The sequence below is a fragment of the Dipodomys merriami genome, unplaced genomic scaffold (assembly GCF_024711535.1).
Source record: "Dipodomys merriami isolate MVZ:Mamm:240054 unplaced genomic scaffold, mDipMer1.0.p SCAF_29, whole genome shotgun sequence".
NCBI lineage: Eukaryota > Metazoa > Chordata > Mammalia > Rodentia > Heteromyidae > Dipodomys > Dipodomys merriami.
The window spans coordinates 926,897-936,233 of record NW_027204381.1 but is presented as its reverse complement, the minus strand read 5'-3'; positions in this window follow the sequence as shown (position 1 = coordinate 936,233).

Sequence of the window (9,337 nt, the reverse complement as noted above, 5' to 3'; positions counted from 1 at the left end):
GAAGCTAATTTGTCTGGAACTCATTGATTTCACTGAATTATGAAGATGAGGTGTTTTGGGTTTCTTTTATAATTTAGACCTGGAGTTCTAGGCAAATCAGAGTAATGAGTTTGGGCTTTGTGGTTTATAGCTGCTGGCTTTGCTGTATGTCTAAATTACTACTCTCCGTTCTATATTTCTTTTTTTTTATTGTGAAAATACCATACAGATGGGTTATAATTAAATGGGCAAGGTAATGAGTACATTTCTTATCAAGCATGTTGCCTCCTCCTCTTTGTTTTCCCTTTCCATCCTTTCTCATCTCCCCCCCATACCTCTCCCCACAGCCAAAGTTGTAAAGTTTGTTTTTCGACATAACAACTTGTACATCTCATTATTGCAGTGGGTCCACCTGTATCCCTATTTAAACGAGTTGTTTTTTCCCTTCCCCTCCACAAAGTATACCAACATCAAATAAAGTGAAAATTGGGTTTATACCGTGGGGGAGGGACATACAAAGCAACAAAGAAACAGCTTATAAATGTTAGAAACAATCGCAAGAAAGAAAATCATTTGAATCCTTATCTTGGGGTTCGTTTTGCCTAAAATCAACTTATCTGACCATTTCTGCTTGTCTTAAGTCGTATACTATTTATTGCAAATAAGGGAAACCATGGGACCTATGTTTCTTTGGGCTTGGCTTACTTCACTTAATATGATTTTTTCCATGCCTTTCCATTTCCTAACAAATGGGGCAATGTCATTCTTTCTGATGGAGGCATAGAATTTCATTGTGTATATATACCACATTTTTTTGATCCATTCATCTACTGAGGGGCATCTGGGTTGGTTCCATATCTTAGCTATGGTAAATAATGCTGCAATAAACATAGTTGTGCTGGTAGCTTTAGTATGGTCTTGTTTGTGATCATTCAGGTAAATGCCCAAAAGTGGGATTGCTGGGTTATAGGGGAGCTCTATGTGGAGTCTTTTGAGGAACCTCCATACTACTTTCCAAAGTAGCTGAACAAGTTTACACTCCTACCAACAATGCAGTAAGGTTCCCTTCTGTCCACATCCCCTCCAGCATCTGTATTTCTTTAATAGAAGTGGCTTACACTAAGGCCCCAAAGAGAACTGAAGGGTGATGGTTTTAGGGAGCAGGAGCATAATTTCTGTGGGAAAGTTTTTTCCTATTTTCTCTTTGATGGAGCAGCCTTGGAAAAAAATTGTATGATTTGAAGGATTTACTATTATCCTAAAGCTTATCACTATGACGTATCTGCAGATTTCTTGTCTTCATTTTGCTCCCCATCGATATGATTTTATGCCCATCTCCTTTTTCCTCTCGCCACCAGCTGTGATGAAAATCTGATCAGCAGGGCTCAGGTGGCTCATACCTATAATCCTAGCTACTCAGGAGGCTGAGATCTGAGGATCCCAGTTCAAAGCCAGCCCAGGCAGAAAAGTCCATGGGACTCATCTCCCATGAACCACCAGAAAATCAGAGTTCAAGCCCCACAACTGAACCTGCCCCCACCTGGGGGAAAAAAAGGCTGATGGTGGAACCCTGCGATGCCATCTTAGGGTGAAAACAATCTGAGTCATTGCATGAAGAAGAGATAACCCTTTCCTTGTTTGAGTGGCTGCACTTTGACTTGGTCCTAGCTCATGGAATGGCTTTAAGTGTACTCATCATCTCATTTTAAATACAAATTTTACTACAACTCGCAGTTTTTTCTAGGCTCATCCTGTTCAACTCAGGCCTGCATGTTATAACTGCCCTTTCAGCTTGATATAACCCAATGACTTTGTAGACACTAACTCACCCATCCATTAAGAAACTATGCTGTGCCAAGTCCTTGGTGCTGGACTACAATGAAATGTGGTATAGTTGATGTCCTCAAGAAATGGACTTTATCTTTTCGTTGTGCTTGAAGCTGTACCCCAATATGGTGGTCAGGTATTTATTTCAAGGGCACTAGAGATCCATTCAAGTGTCTGAATTCTGAGTATTAATGAGATTTCTATTACATTCAGACATTGCAAGTATGGAGAAGGACTGGAATGGGAGAAATAAATCGTCTAATTTGGAGTAAGAGCCTTCTGGTTGAGTGGCAATTCTTGAGCGATGCTCTCTACAATGGAAGAGCATGCAGATGCCACTCCAACTGTGATTATTATCTGGCCAAGAACACATGTGGAGGTGAAAAGTGATGAAAACAAGCATTACTTTCCTTTGCATTCGAAGTTAGTTTCTACCTAGAAAGAGGACAGGCATCCCTCTGCATCCAAGTCTCCTTTGTCTTCCCAAGTTCTCTAGAGAGGATCAGAGGCATTGCAAGTGATCAAATCCATGGGAATGGGAATAGAAGAGCTAGTGAATTTAGCAAAGAGATTTGTGGGTACCATAACAGGGAGAGGCACTCAGGGCTGGAACTAAAGTTATAGGCAATGGTGAAAAACAGGCCAAGTGCAAAGGGAAGAGAGTTCATTAGGTAAGGGCTGGTCTCTAATCAGGTGGGAGAAATAGGGTGTCCGTGATGTGGGCATGGTCTAGGATAAAATCCTGGAGAACAGTGAAATGGTACTATTGCTGGCTGGACATGGCCACACAACAGGCCATTCCCATCAGGACTGAGGCTCTGATGATTTGGTAACCTAAGAAGAGCAAACTTGAATACAAACGGAACCCATCTGAGCTCTGCAGTGAGCCCAGAGAGCATTGAACTTATTTGAAGTCCACTTGAGTGCACAGAGACTCAGGCTGTCAGGGCAGGAGCTGGATGTCCATATTAAACACAGCCTCCTCCCCACGCGCCCCTCCTTACATCAGCCCCCTTGGCCGCCTCCTCACCTTCACAGCCATCTCTGCCCCAGTTTGGTCTGAAGCTAACATGCACGCTCATCCAGTCATCTCTTTCTTTCTTTCATTGATTTGATTTCTACCTGATCTGCAAGGGTTCTCATGATTTCTCTGGCTGTCAGTTCAACTTCCATTAGAATGAATGAGAACGATCCCGAGAGAGAGAATGAAAGAGAAATTTTGGATTCATGTGGACTGGGCTTAACTACCACAAAGGAAGCAGCCATGCATGGACACCTGTAGGATTTGAAGCTACGGGAAATATAATGAAGCACCATTGTGCACAGATGTTTGAACACCCCATCTGAGCAGCTGAACCTATGTATATGACCATAGAGACGCACACGTGGGTTTAGGGTTATTGGCCAAGTATCTGCCATGATTGGCAGGGTTAGAGCTTGTCTGCCGAATAGCAAGGAGCACTTGCTCTCACATTGCTTAGAGCCTGACTGATTCACATCTATGCCTTCTTTGTTTCAACAACAGACTGAGTGTCTTAAATGTGCAAGTTTGTTTATACAGGTCAATAAACAATCACGAATGGATTCTTATTCTCACCAGCAATCTGAATAAGCACATAGGGCATATTTTTACTGTTCTGGAATATATGACTTCCTGTCCACTCACTCTTCCCTCAGAGACAGGTGTCTGGCCTATTCTGTGCCACCAGGAAAGGGCAGATCTTTTCCTTTCCCTTTATCCCTTTAGCACCTGGCAAACTCACAAATCGCACATGGATTTAAATTGTGTTTGGGAAAGGTGGCTCCGCCCACATATCCTCCCCACATGCCCTGCGTACCATACACTACTCTCATTTAGAGATGAGGTCTTATTCCTTCCTTCTGAATCTGGGTGGGTTCAAGACTAAAAGTGGCACTGTGGGCTGTCTGGGCCTTTTGTTATATAATGACCACATGGTTTCCACCTGGTTCTCTTTTGGAGGCCTGCACTTGACATCTAGCCACCATGTTGTAAGCAAGCTTGAGCCACACAGAGAAGTCACTGGTAATGTTCCCCCTGGGTGCCGGCCCCTGGTGAGGAGCCATGAGTTTGCAGCAACCTCCAGACAGGTAGCAGCCTGGCTTCCATCTTGGAACCAATCCAGTTATTGCCTGTGTAACAGACTTCTCCTATTGAACTCTGCCCAAACTCTGCACAAATCACAGCAAATGATGTTTTTAAGTAGCTATATTTTGGGTGGTTTGTTACAATAGACACCCAGAAAAAAAAATCCCTCCTCTTTTCCTTCTCCTCTGCCCTACTGTATCAATACAGAGTCATAGCTCTCTCCAGTAAGACTTTAGAGAACTTAAGAGCCTGGACCTTTTTCAGTCCAAAGTACCATAATTTTCTTTCATTCCATACTACATTTTAGTCAAAGTAAGTGCTGCTCTTAAACATGATCTTCTATTTCCAGTCTTTCCATGTTTGATAGTCCTATTTCTTTTGTGCACATTCCCTTTTTCCATCAATGCTCACCTAGGACTTATTTTCAAGAGTGAGTCATATGCAGCGAAGAATTTCCTGATTTCTTCAATCAAAAGAGATGTCTCTGCCATAATATCTTCCAGCAATATAGATGAATTTCTCCTGTCAGTACTATAATCTACCTTATGTTACAATTATTTGTTTGCAGATGTTTCTCCAGTTCCAGACTGTCTTGAAAAGCATTTATGGAGTGTCTACTACTTGTCATTCTGTATGCTTAGCCCAGGGAATAGAATAATCAAGGCAAGTATAGTTTCTTCCCAGACAGGACCTACCATCTAGGCAGGAAAACACAATACTTAAGCAAATGCATGACTGTTGTTCTCTTTTAGGAGTTGTAATTACATCAAGCCAGAACCTGATATGATATCCTATTGCCTTTGTAGTCTTGAGAGCAAGATAAGGATACCTGGAGATCTGATTTTGAATCCCATCCATCCCACTACCTGTGAACATGGAACAAAGTCCTAATTCTGGGCCTCACTTCTGCCATTGATTGACTAGGGGCCATCTCCTCTGATTCTATATCAGTATTATTCCTGAGAAAACATATATATATATATATAAAACATCTATCTATCTATCTATCTATCTATCTATCTATCTATCTATCTATCTATCTATCTATCTATCTATCTAAGCAGTGCTTGAGTAGAGGGCACACAGTAGGCATTCTGACTAATTCACCTGCCCCTCTACTTCTATCTTCTCTGTCCATTGGATGGGAAAGACCTCATTGTCATAATTCACCATAAGAATAATTCAACCAAAGTGGCACTTCCCCAGGGAGACTGTGAATGTCACTTATACTGCTTTCTACCGCACTGCGCCACTTCCTTTTTCTCCAATGTCATTGCAACCTAACATCCATTACTGCACTTGTCACAACAAATGATTTTTTTCCAAACAATGACTACTGTTTGATAGTCAACTTAATGAAGGTTGAGGGCTTGGGCTGCACGAGGGCCATCGTCTCCAGCACCAAGGAAAGTGTCTGCCACTTAGGAGTCACCTGACAGCTCTCTATATAGAGTTAAAGAATTGGACAATGCGGGAGACATAAGGTCAAAGGACAGCGATTTTTCTTTATTTAACAGTCCCCCCATCCACCATTATCCTCCACCCATTTATCCCAACGTCACCCACCCCAAGTTACCCGGATGCATCTTCCCATGCATACAGGAGCCATGAAAAGATCATCCTTCTGAGGGCTAATTGTTTTCTCTGAATTGTTTTCTCTGATGACTGACTGGTAGAAGGTACAACAAAATGAACTAGTTAAGAGTCTGATGTTTCAGTCCAAACCACCAGCTGTTCCCAGCTGAGTGGGTAGTAGGGGCCCCCAAAAGGTAACTGACAATTTGAGAGGTAGTTATGGACAGACTAGCTCCACTCCCACAGCAGTCACGCTGAGGGACCATAAGCCTCCTAGGGATGTAAAGCCAACAGCCTTTCAAAGATGAGTGGTTTACAGAATTTTAAATTAAAAATAGAAGGAACAACTGTCCCTCCCTGCTGCGGGCAGGTCCCTCCTCTTGACGTGCTCTAAAATAGCCTGTTGACTCTCTGCTCCTTACCAAAAGAATTGTAATAAAGTGCCTTCCTTCCTTAAAAAACGAAATGAGATACAGCAAAGTAAGAAAAAAAGTTTAAAAAACAGAATCCTTTCCCAAAGCATCCGCACCAACTATTTCTCTAGCGATATTAGGACAAAATTCTTCAGACCTAAGACTCCTATGACCAGAAAAGTTCATTAGAAGATTAGCCCATAATCTTTAATATAAGCTAGACAGCCTACCTAGAATAGTGAATTGCTTTTGTTTTATTAGAGTGGAAACAATTTTTTACACAGATAGGAAGGGCTGTTACTAGGAGAAAGGAGAGAATAGAAGAACTAGAACATGTTAATAGGCTGACCCTTGTGTACCTGAAGAATATAGTGCAGAAACTGAATAAAATCAGGTCTCTTTGGCAATCTCGGGTATTTTTCATATGCAAGATCCTAGGAATATTCATTCAACTCTACTTCTTTCTTGTTCTAGATGTATAACTACTATTAACAGAAAACAGAGAGGAAAAGCCAAGACAAATGCATCTCATTTTCTCATACAATTTTTTCTTCAGTGGAGAAAGGCTTTCTCTTCATTTTGCATGCAGAAATATTCTCTGCAAGTTTCTCTGAAGTTCTTTTGCCTAGTGATATCTCAATATTACACCCCCTGGTAGTAACATATCTTAGTTCTTAGGTTTTTATTGCAAGTGAATACTATTTGTGGTTCCAATAGGTCCTTGCTTAATAAAACATAATATCAATATTGAAACTACCAGCCATACCTTCCCCATAAACTCTTTCCTTTGTTAAACATTTAATGAAGATTACATTAGGCATTGTGGGAATAGAAAACCTAATAAAGAACGTCTGGTACTCGTTATCTTGCCCATGTAATTGTAACTCCTCTATATGGTATTCTCACAATAAGAAAAAGAAAGGCAGAGACATGGCGGGGGGTGGGGGGAGGATCATCATACAAGCCCCAGAGCCCCAGGAGACGTCCACCCTCAAGGGACGGGTGTGTGGCGGTGTGTGGCGGTCCTCCCTGCCCAAGCCTGGAGGACTCCAGCCTGCAGAGCCATGAGACACTGAGGCTCCCGTCTTATTGGGTTGGATCCATGGATACACCATCCTGGATGCCCCAGACACAAACAGGCTGTGTGGATATGGGCATGGACTTTCCACCGGTGCCAGAACCTTGAACCAGAAACCCTTTCCTCCAGGCCACAGCTCCAATACCGTATTTGTCTGTTCAGGTACCTACAGTCAGAATTAACCCTTTGAAGACAGGACATAGGGCCCCAGGAGCCCTTCTCAAGCCCGAGGCCTCAGGTTCAAGCTCCAGAACCAGTAAATAAAAACTAAAATATAAATGAAGAAGGGAAAAAAAAACTACTTCTGTTTTCAGCCAGTATAAAGGGAATATAAATAACCCCCCTCCAAATAAACAGGAAATATTAACAATGTAAATGAAACAATTTCAAAATAGGGACATTGGTGATGAAGAAATGGGAAACAAATTATCTGAGCTCTAAAACTAGTGCCCTGAGAGAACCCCCAGGTTGGCACAGGGAAGCAGAAGTGGGATGAGCTGGGAAGACTGGATGAGATGAAACCGGAAGTCTGGGGGCTCCAAACAGGTTAGACTTCATGACACAGTAGACTAGAGACCCCAGAACTAGCCAATGAGAATGCTGGAGTCTATGAAGGAATGCCTTCTAACATTTATTTATTGTGTGCTCTCATGAAGGAGCCATCAGTGATTGGGAAAAGAAGCCCCTGGAAGACAGAGAGATCACTGGGTTCCATGTTTATACATAGCAGAGCACCTATCACCACACACATTTATATCATGACACTAGGGATATAAATGATATAAACTACAGAGTGGAAAATACTTATCCCTGGTGAGAAGACTATTGTGGTCCTGCTTGGTAAATCTCAAAAGCAAGACCTGAAAGGAAGAAATGGTTGTTGTTGTTGTTGTTTGTGGGGCCTGAGCGCTGTCCCTCAGTTCTTCAGCTCAAGGTTAGCGCTCTACCACTTAAGCTGCAGCGTCACAGCCGGCCTTTTCTGCTTAAGTGGTGCTGAGGAATCGAACCCAGGGCCTCATGCCTGCAAGGTAAACTCTCTACCACTCAACCACCTTCCCAGCCCTGAAATGGTTTTTAAGTCACTTCACTCATAAAATGAAGTTCAAGTATCTTTCAATATCCAATATCTAATTAGTCAAAATAGGCATACCATAACACTTTGTCACATATACATAAGGAAGCAGGAAATTAAGGAACTTGCTGAGAACTACCACATGAACTAAGACTGACAGGAAGGCCAAAATCAAAAGACATTAAAGCATGGAATCACTGTTACCACGTTTTTGAAAATTTAAATAAAATTGTTATGGTTATAGTAAAATAAAGGCTATGGTAAATAAATAGTTAAAGAAACCCACCAAACTTCAGTAGGTGAAAACTATAGCATGGGAAATATGAAATATATTGGATAGGATGAAATGTCCAGTAGAAACTGCAGAAGAAAAGATTAGTGAGCTTGAATACATAGCAATAGGAGCTAGCTGATTTGAGTTGAGTATTATTTGTCCTCCAAAACTTCTGTGCTGGAAGTTTCCTCCGCAGTGTTGGCTGGTAGGAGAACCTGGGGGTGGGATTTGCTGGATCATTGACAGTTACTACCATTAAAAAGAAAGAATGAATGCAACTGGTGACAAAAATCTCTTCTGTGCCTTGATTCATTATTAACTATAATAAACTGGAGTTAGTCTTGCAAGTGGTTGAGATTTTTTTTTGAGCCAGAAAGTTTAGATGAAGAAACTGAACCCCAGAAATGTTAAACCTCAACCCTAAGGTTACTTAAGGAAGAAAAAAAGTGGGTGTGAAAATGGCTGGGGAGGAGAGCGGATGCTACTCTCAATAGATTTTTTAAAAAATGCTAAACTGGCTCAAATCAAAAATGATTTGATCCATGCAGTGTAAAGAGATACCTAGGCAGTCTTCATCTGTCTCTGGGGCTCAACCGTATGTACAGAGATGTCTCATCCTTCGCACATGGACCCTTGTTCTTAGACTTAGTGCCTCGTGGTCTGTTACAATCGCTCAGTCTTCACCTTCATCTCCTAGGCCAAAAAGGAAGGCAGTGCAAAAAAGCTGAATGTGAGAGTAACGTCAGCCACAGGGACTAGACACCACACTGACCAGAAGATGGCCATGGCTATCTCCTTGCTGCTACACACAGACTGTGAAATCAAGCGTTTTCAGTGGTGTTCGTTCATGCCCTTTCCTACAAGAAGAGAAGACAAATGACTCAGTCTCTTTCTCTTTGTCTCTGACTCTGTCTCTTGTCATCTTTCTCTCTCTCTCTCTCTGATATCTTTTGTGTGTGACTCTTGGTCTGTTTTATTTTTCTGAGCACATATATCTGGCATTGAATAAATT